The sequence below is a fragment of the Oryx dammah genome, unplaced genomic scaffold (genome assembly GCF_014754425.2).
Source record: "Oryx dammah isolate SB20612 unplaced genomic scaffold, SCBI_Odam_1.1 HiC_scaffold_14, whole genome shotgun sequence".
Classification (NCBI taxonomy): domain Eukaryota; kingdom Metazoa; phylum Chordata; class Mammalia; order Artiodactyla; family Bovidae; genus Oryx; species Oryx dammah.
Genome location: NW_024070198.1, coordinates 45,156,003 through 45,171,777, shown reverse-complemented (window position 1 = coordinate 45,171,777; position 15,775 = coordinate 45,156,003). Strand labels below are relative to the sequence as shown.

At 45.1% G+C, this 15,775-nt stretch overlaps 1 protein-coding gene across 2 annotated transcripts in view; it reads right to left on the bottom strand.

Moving 5' to 3' along the window:
* DOCK1 (dedicator of cytokinesis 1) overlaps nt 1-15,775 on the bottom strand; it is a 561,005-nt gene that overhangs the window by 353,488 nt on the left and 191,742 nt on the right. The window lies entirely within an intron of this gene.

The window sequence follows — 15,775 nt, the reverse complement described above, 5'->3', positions numbered from 1 at the left end:
CCTGCTGGGAAGAAGCATTAGAACCTCCCAAATAGGGTGGGCAATCTTAGGCACAAATTCAGGGAGATGGGAGTAAATGACATATTCACAGAGCCACAGGCAAAGTTCAGGAGGGTGGGAAGAGGAGAAGCAGAATAAAATAGCGGACAGGAAGTCAGGTTTCATTCTGAACGTGATGGATGAGATGGAAACGGATGGAGAATTGGAAGAAGCTGATGGGGAAGGGATGTGGTAACACAAGAGGCCAGAGAGAGCCTCTGTGATGGCATCCAGGTAGGGCAGTGCAGATGGGAGGCACAGAACTGGCTAGTTAGCTACTGCAATAGTCCAAGCAAAAACTAGGAAAAGCCTGACCTCCTGCTGATGACAGAAGATGAGATGGTTGGATGGCATCACCAACTCGATGGAAATCAGCAAGCTCCAGGAGTTGGCGATGGACACGGAAGCCTGGCATGCTGTAGTCCACAGGAGTCACAAAGAGTCAGACATGACTGAGCAACTAAACTGAACTGACCTCCTGCTCCAGTGGTAAGTTTGAAAGAAGAGGCCCTGACCAAAACCACATTGGAGGCAGGCTGAACACAGTGGCTGATGATAAACGGAGAGGAGGCCAGGAGCTAAACGAGAGTCAAACATGACACCCAGTCCAACGTGAGCCCTTGATGAGTCACCCATGGCAGGATGTGACACCTTCCCAGGAGAGGAACCTGGGAACAGAAGGGAATCTAAGGGAGGAGAAAAGGACCAGGGTTGAGTTTTGGACGAGTTGCGTTTGAGTTGCCTATTGGGTATACAAGTAGCTCTACTTGGTAGGCGTCTAGACCTTAGAGATCTGCAGTCCCATGGACCAAAGAAGCAACAGCTCTTAGACGGTAAGAAATGCCAAGGGTGTGAGTAAGACCATTAAGGAGAAGTATGGAGAATGAGAAGGGAGTACTGTGAGCGGCAGTCAGGAGTTGGTATTAGAACAGGAGATGGAGCAAGCAGCAACGTGGGATGAGGCAGAGATGAGTGACATCACCCAAATCGAGGGAGGGCAGGTGGCCTGGGTGTGGCAAGATCGGATCCAAAACATACAGCCCTGGGACGTGGCGACTAGGAGCACACAGAGTCCTGTTCAGGCCAGCTTCCTGGAGTGGGATGAGAAGACAAAACCAGGAGCGCAGACACAGCTCTGGGAGCACAGCTCGGAAAGGAAGGGATGCTGGCGTTTCAGGGTCAAAGATAATTTGGGTTTTCATTTGTTTTTCAGATAGGACCATGGAAAGGATGCTCAGAAAAAAAAAGAAAAAAAACGAACTAGACACAAATAAGATTGGAGATGAAATGTTGATTACTAACTGTCTCTTCCTGTTGGGGAATCCCACTGAGCTCCAGCACACCCACCCTCCAACGTGAGCGATCTGCTGACAACAGCAGTTCTGATGGTGAAACAAGCTCAGCCACTGTCGTTCCCTTTAAAATGTGGAACACGAGAGAAGAGACAGCAGAGCTTGGAAACATTACATATCTTGCGCTTGTTTTTAGAATGTTACATTTCAGGACTTCCGGTGTTAATGATGCACACAAGCATGTCTTTGCATTAATGTTTCCTGAGTTATTTTTTAACATAAAGGAAACAAATGAGCCTGCAACATTGGAAACATTCCTGGAAGTAGGCAGAGACCTGCTTAGGAGATTTTGCCAAGAAGTAGGGGCTTCCCTGGTGGCTCAGGTGGTACAGAATCTGCCGGCAGCAGACTTGGGTTTGATCCCGGGGTGGGGAAGATGCCTTGGAGAAGGGAACGGCAACCCACTCTAGTATTCTTGCCTGGGAAATCCCATGGACAGAGGAGCCTGGCAGGCTACAGCCCACCAGGTCGCAAAGAGTCGGACACCACTAAGTGACTAGCACACACGTGTGGTAAAGAAGACCGCAGGATGGAGGAGAGAGGTAGGTCAGACAGGGAGATGCAGAACCGCCCATATCCTTCTGCTCCTCCACTTCCCAGGGGGCTGCACGTAGGAAGCTCATGCTAAGGCTTTTTCAAGCTCCATTTTGATTTAATCCACAGAAAAGGAACTGACAACAACTCCGTTTTTCCAAATGGAGTTTTCCCCAAAGAATATATGAATATATGGATTTGCTTGCAGATGTCACCATTACAGGAATCCATCCTTGCGTGCATGCTCAGTCACTAAGCTGTGTCCAACTCCTGGGGACCCTGTGGACTATAACCCACCAGGCTCCTATGTTCACGGGACCTCCCAGGCAAGAACACTGGAGTGGGCTGCCATTTCTTCCTCCAGGGCATCTTCCCAGGACAGGGATCAAACCTGCCTCTCCTGCACTGCCAGGTGGGTTCTTTACCACTGAGCCACCAGGGAACCCAACAAATACTTAGGCAGAGGTAAGTCAGAGATGCTAAAGGGCTGAGCATCTTCTGGGCAGCGGTCGGGCCGGCTTGGCTGACTATGATGTCAGGAATCGCAGGAGGGCAGGGCGTGAGAGCGCAGCACAAGGAGAAGGCGCTCTGGCATGGGGACCAGGACAGGCTCTCCTCGTCGTGGCTCCTGGACGTCATGGGCCATCACACAATTCCGTCCCCTTGCTACCCAGCCCTTCCTACAACGTCCGTGGTGAACACCCAGCCCCGCAGAGAGCATCTGCCCCAAATGCCACCACCCCTTGAACTCACGACAGAAGCGCTCCAAAGCTGAGATGGGCCTCCAGCGTAGGAGAGGGCACAGGCATCCCCAGGACAAAGCCAGTCCAAGGGACAGGCCGCAAGATGACCTCATGGCAGTGAATTCATCCTGAAAGTGCAGCTGCCCAAAATCCTGACCCATTGCATACACGAACTCCACAGGCATCCCAAATCCAACATCTTACTACAAAATCCTGAAGTTCGCAAGTCGCACCAGCCTGCAGTAGCTCTGCTGACCTTAACTGCAACCCGACATCCAGTGTAGAGCTACACTCCAGCTCCCAGAAACCAAGGGGCAGGGCAGGGCCCTCGGCCAAGCCGTCTGAGTCCAGCCCTGCCCGCGTTCATCCTCAAGGTCCAAGTGGAGCATCTCCAGCTGGAGTCCCCCTTCCCTACCACCTGAGACACATCACCAGTGCGTCCAACCTCAGGAGATGAGCCCTCAGCCTCCCCGGCCACTCGGTCGTCCCCGGCGTCACTGCCACCACCGCTCTGGAGGTAAGTCTAATTTCCAAGCAGCTGGAGAAGGAAGAGCCATGAGAAGCTGAGCAGGCAGAGACAGGTGCTGACCACACGACCACGGAAAACATGACCTCGGAGGCTGAGCAAAGCCAAGCGTGGGAGGGACCCCACAGCAGCAGCAGGCCGGGTGGACTTGCCAGGCCAACGAGGCAGCAGGGCTGTACCCACAATGATCCTAGAAACTCAGAGGAACACAGGTCTGGGCTCAGAGATGGCTGAAAGGGCTCCTCGGGATCTGGCGACCCAGAGGCCCTGGCCGCAGTCCACGCCGTATGGCCCCATGTATCTGTCAGGCCAGACAGGCGGGGGTGGGTGGACTTCGCCGTCCTCCAAATAATCGACTGTGCTGGTGTCATCTGTCAGAATCACTCCAGGGTGAGGGACGGGATGGCCGCCCTGTCCACCTTCTGCTGGGAGAGATGCCGTCAACCATTCCTGGCTCCAGCTGTGAACGCCCACCTGCCACCCCGCCCAGAGCTCTGTGATAGCTTTCCTTGTTTACTACCCAGCCTCTTTTGAAGAAAAAGGACCAAATTTTGGACACTTTGCTGCCATTTTGTCATGTTTAAAGACTTTCATCCTGTTAGTTTCTGAGAACATAAAAATCCATTTGTTATAACCCTTCATGGGTCCACAGTATCGAGAGATACTATGAAATACACACGGGATGTTTTCAACATCCACAGGATAAGTGTGGTTCTAACCTTATCACTGCCGCCCACCTCTGGCTGGTCAAGATAAAGGGGGCCATGGGGATAAGCCTACCTCACCGAGAGGATGGAACAAGACCACATGAGCAGGACTTTGGGAGGGCGCAACACTCCTGTCCAGAGGACCAGCACAGGCCCCGGACCACACGCCCATCACAGGACCAGCTCACCAGGAGGGAGCAGCCACACGCCCGGGGCTTCCGTGCAGGCGCATGGACCACACCAGGTATCTCCTGCAGGCCTCCAAGGACAGGGGGTCACAGGGCGGCTGCACTTTCAAAAGCACGACCCAGGCCTCCCCACGAAGAAGAGCAACGTCCCAGGTCCCGCAGTGGCTGTGAGGACCACAGCCAGAAGCAGCCCAAGCTCAACTGATCCACATTCCTGGTGACCCGTGACTGGCAGGCCCCAGCCCAGGCCCCTGACAGACCTGGGACAGGTGGGCTTCCGGTGCCAGTCACAGACTGCTGGGACCTAAGAGTGGCTCTGGGACCTTGTCTCTCTGGAACAGTCTCTGTCAGAGGAGGGGTCTGGCTCTCAGCCAGGGGAGGGGCCCCCGCACACGCACTAAGACCTGACAGTGGAAGTGTGTGCAAGTGTGTGTGTGTGAGTTTGTGTGTGAGTGTGAGTGTGTGTGTGTGTAAGTGTGTGTGTGAGTGAGCACACGTGCCTGTGACTTCCTGCACATGTGTGGGCATGTGTGAGCAGGCATGCATGTGCTCAGGGGGAGAAGTGCTCTCTTCCCAGCACGACAGCTGCACAGGACTTCAGTCCACAGTCTTCTGCATGGTTGAACCCAGTGCTCTGCTTGTTTGAGGTGGTGAGCAAGGACGTGCAGCCAAGGGCCACCCTGTCCCATCCTCAGAAGACATCGGGGCAAAGCCGTCATTGCAAGCTCCCATCTGCCTCTCTGGGGACTCAGTTGCACTGAACAGTGTTCAAGACAATCCCAACAGCAGTGCTCGGGCTCACGTGCACAAGCACTTGCGCGTGTGTGTGTGTGTGTGTGTGTGCGCGCGCGCACGCACGCGCATGTGTATGTGTGTGTGCGTGTCTGCGTGTGTATGTGTCTATGTGTGTGTGTGCATGTGTGCGTGCATGTGCGTGTGTGTGTGCGTGTATGTGTCTGTGTCTGTGTGTGTGCGCGCGCATGTGTTCACACACGGGAATGTTGATCTGGGTTCTCTAACTACAGGTGCAGAGGCTTACAGGAAAGGGTCTGCAGTGAGAAGCAGGTCTGCCTCCTGGTGCTGCCACAGCGACCCAGCAGCGCTCCCCACCCAAAGCAAAATTAACCTTATTTTACAAAGGACACCACTGACTCTGCATTTACACACGCTCCTTTCAGCTTTCTCAAGAAGTGGTGGGACCAAGTTTGCAATAACACTAAAGATCCTGAAAAATTTTCTAAGTCAAAACAAAACATTAGGAAAATAGAGGAAGGTACCCCCCACACAACCACTCACGCACCCACCCACCCACACCCACATACACACACACACACACATACCCACCCATACAGTCACACTTGCAACTAAAGCATCAGACATTATCTGGCAGTCAAGGAAGAGGAATCCGCTGTCATATTCTGAGTGTCTCAAATCGGTGACCCCAGTAACCTTCTCCATGAATAGAATACCATTTCTACAGCAAGATCAGTGCCTATAGTCCCACTTGGTTCAGAATGGATGTCCTGGGAAGCTGACAATCTCCCCATTCAAAGGAAAAAAAGAAAACCAACCAACCAAACACACACTGAAATCAAGAAAACACATTTTAAGCCAACTACCCACAGATCAACACATGGAAAAAAGCTGTGACCAGCGCATAACTGAAGCCTAGGAACCTGGGTCAGTCTATTTCATTTTGTTTGTTTGCTTTTTCACTAAAGTAGAGTTAAGTCCCCTATGATGAAAAGGACATCTTTTTTTGGTGTTAATTCTAGGTCTTATAGGTAGGTCTTCATAGAACCGTTCAACTTCAGCTTCTTCGGCATTAGTGGTTGGGCATAGACTTGGATTACTGTGATACCAAATGGCTTGCCTTGGAAACGAACAGAGATCATTCTGTTGTTTTTGAGATTGCACCCAAGAACTGCATTTTTAGCTCTTTTGTTGACTATGATGGCTACTCCATTTCTCCTAAAGGATTCTTGCCCACGGTAGTAGATATAACAGTCATCTGAATTAAATTTGCCCGTTCCAGTTCATTTTAGTTCACTGATTCCTAAAGTGTCAATGCTCACTCTTGCTATTTCCTGTTGCACCACTTCCAATTTACCTTGATTCATGGACCTAATATTACCGGTTCCTATACAATATTGTTCTTTACAGCACCGGACTTTACTTCCATTACCAGTTTATTTATTTAACGTATAAGCAGAATACATCATGTGAAATGCCAGGCTGGATGAAACACATGCTGGAATAAAGATTGACAGGAGAAATATCAATAACTTCAGATATGCAGATGACACCAGCCTTCTGACATAAAGCAAAGAGGAACTAAAGAGCCTCTTGATGAAGGTGAAAGAGGAGAGTGAAAAAGCTGGCTTAAAGCTCAACATTCAAAAAACTAAGATCATGGCATCTGGTCCCATCAATTCATGGCAAATAAATGGGGAAATAATGAAAACAGTGACAGATTTTATTTCCTTGGGCTCCAACATCACTGCAGATGGTGACTGCAAACATGAAGTCAAAAGACACCTGCTCCTTGGAAGGAAAGCTATGACCAAACTAGAGAGCATATTAAAAAGCAGAGACATTACTTTGCCGACAAAGGTCTGTTTAGTCAAAGCTATAGTTTTTCCAGTAGTCATGTATGGATGTGAGAGTTGGACCATAAAGAAAGCTGAGCACTGAAGAATTGATGCTTTTGAACTGTGGTCTTGGAGAAGATTCTTGAGAATCTGTTGGACTACAAGGAGATCAAACGAGTCAGTCCTAAACAAAATCAACCCTGAATATTCATTAGAAGGACTGATGCTGAAGCTCTAATACTTTGGCCACCTGATGCAAAGAACTGACTCCTTAGAAAAGACCCTGATGCTGGAAAGCACTGAAGGCAGGAGGAGAAGGGGATGAGATGGTTGCCCAGCATCACCGACTCAATGGACGTGAGTTTGAGCAAGCTCCAGGAGGTGGTGATGGACAGAGAAGCCTTGTGTTCTGCAGCCCATAGGGTCACAAAGAGTTGGACACAACTGAGCGACTGAACTGAACAAGAGTTGGTTTACAATAATGTGTTAGTTTCAGGTGTACAGCAAAGTGATTCAGTATACATATATCTATAAACATTTTTCAGATTCTTTTCCATTATAGGTTATTATAAGATATTGACTATAGTTCCTTGTGTTATACAGTAGGTTCTTGCTGTTCATCTATTTTATATATGAAAGTGTGCTTCTGTTAATCCCAAGAGTCACAGACATAGAAAACAAATTTATAGTTGACAAAGGGAAGGAAGAGGGGAGGGATAAATTGGGAGTTTGGGACTAACAGTCTAATCAATTTTGGAAAAGCCTTTTGGTCTGATTAAAGTTCTGTTTACCCATGCACATAAGAAAATAATAATATCTACCTGTCTCACTCTTTGCCTTGAATCTTGGGCAAGTTACTTCAACTCTTGAAGGCTTAATTGTCCTTCTCTTTAAACAGGCATGCTACTGTTAACCCTTCAGGCTTACTGTGAGAATCAAATGATGTAATGTGTGTATCTGGCAAGTAGTCAGCACTCAGTCAAGGGTAGCTGTCAATAACTATAACGGAAATAATATTATTCTGCAAAGTCAGCTTTTCCAACAAAGTACACAGCAAAAACTCCTGTCTTAGAGTTTGTTAGTCAATAGGGTAGCCAGTGAGCCCTTGAAATACGCCTGTTCCACTGATGAGTAGAATTTTTAACTTTAGTTAATTTCATGTAAATTTTTACATTTAACTTTTTAACTTAAATGTAAAACAATGAACACCTGATTCAGTTCTTGCAAACAACTATTTGGAACAACAGAACAGCATGTATATATGAATCTCCTTTCCTGTGGTGAATTTTATTAAATGTGAAAAATAGAGATCAAGAGTCTGTGATGAAAATTCAGCATTCAAACTGAGATATGATATACATGGAAAAACCACACTGGATTTTAGAGAGTTCCTATGGAAAAAAAACAAAACAAACAAACAAAAAGAGTGTGAAACATGCCATTTGTAATATTTAGATCAATATCGTGTTGACATATTTCAGATGAAATATATTATTAAAATTAATTTCACCAACTGTCTTGTACTTTTTTTTTTTTTTACTGTGGACTGTATAAAATTATAAATTGTGTATGTAGCTGGCATTCTATCTCTGTTGGACAGCGCAGTCTGGGAGTGTGCTAGGAAGCAGATGTTGGAGGCCTCCTGTGTGATTTCTCATTTTAATGAACTAGTGTTCATCTCTGGAAGGAGAGTCAAGGCCACAGCTTTCTCCTGGCGGACGGTCTTCAGTCACAGACGTGACTGCAGGCCTCATCAATGCCTGCTAGTCTGCGTCAAGGCACAGAGCTGACCTACGAGCGAGCCGCAACCCGGCAGCACAGCTGTCCTGTCTTTTCCCTGCCATGCACAGAGTGAGTGCTGACAGCCCCGCCCAGACAGCCAGGAAGGCGCAGGCAGCCCCGGGCCCAGACCCCTCGCAAATGAGCCGTGGGGATCAGAGCCCTGCAGCACACCAGCGAGCCTTCCACACCCGTTTCCCCAGTGCGATCCACTTTGATTACAGACAGCAATAATTTGACATCTGCTCATTCTCAGCTGTGCAGGCTGAGGCCATGATGATTAATGCTCTGGTAATGGGCACAGAGCAAAAAATATTAATCTTTATAAAAGGTATTCAACAGGCATCATCAGCTTATAAATGTCCAAGGAGAATATCCGTCTATAACTCCATTACAGCTCTACATCAAAGCAGGATGCAAATACGAGAATGAATCTGTCTGTTTAAAACATTCATTTTATGAACACTGAATAATGTGCTTCTTAATTTTTAGTTTGGTCACATTAAACAAATGATCCATAAAGTGCGTTTAATAACCTTGAGCCTGTTACACAGAACTAAGATCCAGACGAATACTTTTAATGAGAATTAAACAGCAAGAGTCATATAAACGGGGGATGCTTTGCTATCCATCTTTTTCAGACAATCATCCGATTTTTCAACAACCTAAGAACTCTGTACCCACATGATTCAATTTGTTCAAATAACTCTCTCCCTCTATACAAATCTTCCAGGGCCAGAAATGCGGAACACAGAGCCAGCAATGGAAGGGATCACAGGAGCAATCTATTCATGTCCCAGCTGTATAGACGTAGGGACAAGCAGCCAGTGTAGGGACCAGGCAGCAGCTGAACTAGAATGAGATGTCTGATCCCGAAGCCAGATGACTGTGCATGTAAACGTGTGTAAACATGTGTGATTCAGGTAACTTTACATGTCTAATGTAGATTAACTTTTTCAAAGAATCATTTTAATTCACTTTAACTAAGTGATCATTAGCAGTACCAGCAGGGTAAATTCACATCAAGTAACCCTAAGTATATCAGTTTCCCTTTCTGAACTTTAGATCTTGGTCTGTGAAATGGAGTAAATACAACTGCCCTGCTCTGTGTTTCTATTCCTACCAACAGGCAGTCCCTTTGTAAGTATTCTGGTCAGAGGATTCTCAGCACCACTTGGCCAAGTGCTGAAATAATCGGAAATAAGATAATCTGCCTGTCAGCTCTGAGGTACCCAATGTCACAGAACTTTAATTGAGAGAGTGACAGAGCAATTAGAAGTATCTTGAAAACTGGAAGGGAACAGGGCAAGATATAGATTGTAGAACAAGAGAAAAAGAAGTTGGTCAAAGATATGTCTTCTGGCTGAAGCCAAAGGGCCTCGTAAAAAGTGTGTCATCTTTTAAAGAAGGGAGAGGTGTAGCAGATATTTTGTATCCTTCAGTTTGGAGAAGTGTAATCATAGAGAGTAACCGTTCATTAATATTATGTTGTTGTCAGTCACTAAGTCATGCCTGACTCTTAGCAATCCCATGGACTGCAGCACACTAGGCTTCCCTGTCTTCCAACATCTCCTGGAGCTGCCCAAGTTCATGTCCATTGAGTTGGTGATACTATTTAACCATCTTATCCTCTGCTGCTCCCTTCTCCTTCTGCCTTAAATCTTCCCCAGCATCAGGGTCTTTTCCAATGAGTCAGCTCTTCATACGAGGTAGGCAACAATCCTTCCAATGAGTACTCAGAGGTGATTTCATTTAGGATCGACTGGTTTGATCTCCTTGAAGTCCAAGAGTCTTCGCCAGAACCACAATTTAAAAGCATCAATTCTTCAGCAAATTCAGATTATAATAAGAAATACCTTGTCAAATGATGGAGAAAAATCTCAAATGAGTCCCATTTAAAAGCAGACCAAAAAAAAAAAAAAAAGGCAGATGAAAATATTAGTAAGACTCAAGCAAAATGCCAGGGAAGACAGTGTGCAAAGTACTGGTCAGACCAGGAATTTGTTCTCTGGATAGAAATGCATCAAGGAGGTGTCTCAGGACCTTTAAGAGGAATGTTATAGGCTTGCCAGTCCTTGGGCAGAACCGTACTGTGTGGAAGATGAGGAAGCAAAGACTGAAAAATGGGGCTGGGGAGTTGTGTGCATTCATTTACCCAAGTGTGTGAAGGGAACCAAGAATATAGGTCTTGGCCTGTGCAGCCCAGCACACACTCGTCTACTAGTTGTCCCAGTGATGAGCTATATGGTTAAAAAACAATGTCTAAACCTTATGGTCTGTCCCCTCCATCTTGAGGGAAGGACTATGCCCTCAGGGAGGAGTTTATGCAACAGAAAAAAAAAAAAAATAGCATCTCAAAAGAGAACCCAGGAGACTACAGGCTGAGCTGAGGACCCTCCAACTATCCCAGGCAAGTTTCTGCAGGCAACACGAGGGACCATGAACTGGGGAGACTCAGAGTCCTAGCGCCAGCGTGAGCATGACTCGATAAGGGACAATCAAGTCGGCCTCTTCTAAGACTGCTCCCTGTGCCAATAATATCAAGCAACAGGAACAGAAGTTCACTCAGAGGGGAGCGCAGAACAGAGAACCGATACAATATCAATAAAGGGTAGACCAACTACACCCTGAGGAACTTGACGCCACCAATTTAATCACACAGAGAGAGAGAAGGCTAGGAAAACTCCATAAGCACACATGCACAACGCGCTACATGGCCTATGTTTCATTTATGTAAGTGCTTATTTATTCACATACTTGTATTTTATCTTGTTCATATGGCATCTGAAGTGAATGCAGTTTTCAGAATGCATTACTCATACAGTGGATGTGAATCAGCTTAAGAGTAGGTAATGGATCTGTAACAAGGAAAGTCCTTAATCAGCACCATGGTGGTGGACAGCTCCCTGCCTGGGATGCCGCTTACCAAGTACAACTTGCCAGTTAACTCCTGGGTGGTTATCTGTAAATTAAGAAAATTACTCTTTTCCAATTAAATATTTTTAAATGGCTCTGAAGCCTCTCAGAGGACTCAAATTTGCTCACCAACAGTCCTGAGCACATGCTAGGTGCTCGACAAATTATAATGGAATTTAAATGGATATAATTAAGAAACTGAAATTGAGTTCACCCTCCCAGATTCATTAAACCACTTCTAAAAGGCTGCCCTGTTTTAACAAGTGATGTTTTCAAAAACACATACAATGAAAGCTATAGAGTGACATACTGAATTAGGGATGAAAAAAAGTACACTATGTTACAGATAAAGATTAAAATTTTCTCAGGGCATGAAAAAATGGAGAAAATTATGTTTATATTCCATCATTATTATTTAAGAAATTAGTCTTTGGGTTTCACAGCTGGTAATGTTCATTAGAAGTCTTCAGCACAACTATCTAATTAAAGTATTCCAGAAAGCTACACAAGTGGTACATTAAGTAACTGCCACATACAACATTACAACCCCAATTTTTCTTTCTGTGTAACATCCGTCAAGTTAACAAAGCTACGACAGAGTACTGCTGGTTTTAGGATCCCTTTCAATGAAGAGAAATTCCTTTTGAGATTTGTTTATGGATCCAAAGCATCAAGAAGGTATATTTTACTACAGGTCTGTATTAAACACACAGTTTCCCTTTCTATGATTTAAAGCATGACAAACTGATTAACAGAGTAAATTTTTAGAAATATAAATTTTCTATTTTGGATGGAATGACGATGAAAACAGTCTAGAAGTCTGAACCAATAATTCCTACTAGGAGTCCCACTAGGCATCTGAGTCTTTGCCCTCAGATTTTCAAGGGTTGCTGTAACTAATGTTCTCACCTCTGCTTGATAACTGGAAGACTCAATCACCTGAAAATAAGAATGAGGGAAATAATTTTTAAGCTCTCTAGGCCTACATTTTAAAGAAGCTCTGTATTGTTCAAAAATGGAAGACAAATGAGGTTTGATGAGGCTGATGAACACTGTCTAAAAAGAGCCTATTCGTTATATTGAAGGGCAGAGCCACAGGAATGGCCAGAGAATGAGGAAATGACACATTTTCCATTCCTCCTCACTGCTAGATGGCAAACATCAGGGGAAGAAATAAAAACAAACAAAGGGGTCCCAATGAACAGTAAGCTAAAACCAAAGTAATTCACCAAGAGTACTAAACCAAACTACTATCAAGACTGGAAAGAGACAGTGTTGCCACTAAGTCTCCAAATCTTTATTCTCCAAACCTTACTACCCTGCAAAAACAACTTATGACACAAGGTAAGTATATTTAAGTTCTAAAGGAAATACTGTTCATGGGGTTCTCAAAGCAAGAGTACTGAAGTGGTTTACCGTTCCCTTCTCCAGTGGACCATGCTGTCTCAGCAGGCCTTACAAATAGCTAAGAAATGAAGAGAAGCAAAAGGCAAAGGAGAAAAGGAAAGATATTTCCATCTGAATGCAGAGTTTCAGAGAATGTCAAGGAGAGATAAGAAAGGCTTTCTAAGGACTCAATGCAAAGATATAGAGGAAAACAATACAATGGAAAAGACTTGAGATATCTTCAAGAAAATCAGATATACCAAGGTAACATTTCATGCAAAGCTGAAAGGGCACAACGAAGCATAGAAACGGTCTGGACCTCACAGAAGCAGAAGAGATTAAGAAGAGCTGGCAAGAATACACAGAAGAACTGTACAAAAAAGAGCTTCACGATCCAGATAACCACGATGGTGTGATCACTCACCTAGAGCCAGACATCCTGGAATGTGAAGTCAAGTTGGTGTTACAAAGCATCACTATGAGCAAAACTAGTGGAGGTGATGGAATTCCAGCTGAGCTATCTCAAATCCTAAAAGGTGATGCTGTGAAAGTGCTGCACTCAAAACGCCAATAAATTTGGAAAACTCAGCAGGGGCCACAGGACTAGAAAAGGTCACTTTCCATTCCAATCCCAAAGAAAGGCAATGCCAAAGAATGTTCAAACTACTACACAATTGCACTCATCTCAAATGACAACAACTAATGCTCAAAATTCTCCAAGCGAGGCTTTAACAGTACGTGAACCAAGAACTTCCAGATATTCAAGCTGGATTTAGAAAAGGCAAAGAGATCAAATTGCCAGCATCCACTGGATCACAGAAAAAGCAAGAGAATTCCAGGAAAATATCCACTTCTGCTTTATTGATTACACCAAAGCCTTTGACTCTATGGACCACAACAAACTGTGGAAAATTTTTAGAGAGACAGGAATAACAGACTGCCTTACGTGCCTCCTGAGAAATATGTATGTAGGTCAAGTATCAACAGTTAGAACCAAACATGGAACAATAGACTGATTCCAAATTGGGGAAGGAGTACGTCAAGGCTGTACACTGTCACCCTGCTTATTTAACTTATAAGCAGAGTACATCATGAGAAACGCCAGACTGGATGAAGCATAAACTAGAATCAAGATTGTTGGGAGAGATATCAATAACATCAGATATGCAGATAACACCACCCTTACAGCAGAAAGTGAAGAGGAACTAAAGAGTCTCTTGATGAAAGCGAAAGAGGAGAGTGAAAAAACTGACTTAAAATTCAACATTCAAAAAATTAAGATCATGGCATCTGGTCCCATCACTTCATGGCAAATAGATGGGTGAACAATGAAAACACTGACAGACTTCACTTTCTTGGGCTCCAAAAGCACTGCAGATGGTAACTGCAGCCATGAAATTAAAAGACACTTGCTCCTTGGAAGAAAAGCTATGACAAACCTAAACAGTATATTTAAAAGCAGAGACATTACTTTGCTGACAAACTTCTGTCTAGTCAAAGCTATGGTTTTTCCTGTAGTCATGTATGAATGTGAGAGCTGGACCATAAAGAAAGCTGAGCGCCAAAGAAGGGATGCTTTTGAACTGTGCTGTTGAAGAAGGCTCTTGAGAGTCCCTTAGACTGCAAGGAGATCCAACCAGTCAATCCTAAAGGAAATCAGTCCTGAATATTCATTGGAAGGACTGATGCTGAAGTTGAAGCTCTAATATTTTGGTCACCTGATGTGAAGAACTGACTTTTCAGAAAAAACCCTGATGCTGGGAAAGATTGAAGGTGGGAGGAGAAGGGGAAGACAGAGGATGAGATGGTTGGACGGCATCACTGACTCAAGGAATGTGAGTTGGAGCCAGCTTCAGGAGTTGGTGATGGACAGGGAAGCCTGGTGTGCTACAGATCATGGGGTCGCAAAGAGCCGGACATGATTGAGCGACTGAACTGAACTGAACTGAAAGAAAATCTGTCAGTTACTTTTGTCACTTTCAATATGAGAATATAGAAAAACTAGACCCTGAAAGGCAAGGAAATTCAGTGTTACTGGAATGAGCTTTCCTCAGGTCTCAGGTGCAGAAGCACAGCAGAAAGGAGCCCAGGTGGGTAATAGAATGTCTCCCACTTCAGCTGTTTGCAAGTATGCCCAATGTGCTTGACAAATTTAAGTCAATGCTATCTCAGCTTGATTTCTTTTATTCCAGTTTCTATAACATTAATGTGAAATATTTTTGTCAGCATAAATCCCAAACCATGGTGCCCTTGTGTTTATGTTAATTTAATTACACTGAAACCTTTCATTTCTATAATAGGATCGAAGCTTTAATCTTCATAGCTTTTGTCAGATAGGTGGGCAACTATGTAATCACACGGGAACAAAGCTACAAATATACGAAGGATGAAGCTTTGACCTTTCCTTCTATTTTAACTTGATTTAAAAGTCTGCTCACTCCATGCCCCAGATTATTTGGAAGAGTTACCTTTTTGTGAAGCACGTAATCTATTTAACCAGCTTCCAAGCAGTCAGATCACATCTCTAGACAATGCCTGGAGCCATGCCTGCCCATTCCCCAGCTGTCCACACAGGGCAGGATAAAGAGCCCGAGCCCTTCCCCTCAGCCAGGGACCAGGAGCCGGAACAGCCCAGGTGGGCTCCTGACATCAGCATAGGGATCAGCCCCTCCGCACCTCCTTCCTCTTGTGAAACAATGCCCTCTCCTCTGACTACAAGCTCACATTTGAAAAGCCACGCTCCCAAAACGCTGTGAAAGCTAGGATTTGCCTGAGCCTATCTGGGGTAGGGTAGGGGGAGGAACGGATTGGGATTAGTTGGGATGAATTTGGGATGAGCAGATGCAAGCTATTAGACATAGACTGGATCAACTACAAAGTCCCACTGCATAGCACAGGGAACTATATGCAATATCCTGGGAATAAACCATAATAGAAAAGAACATGAAAAAGACAGTGAAGGACAGAGGACCCTGGCGTGCTGCAGCCCGTGGGGTCACAAAGAGTCAGACACG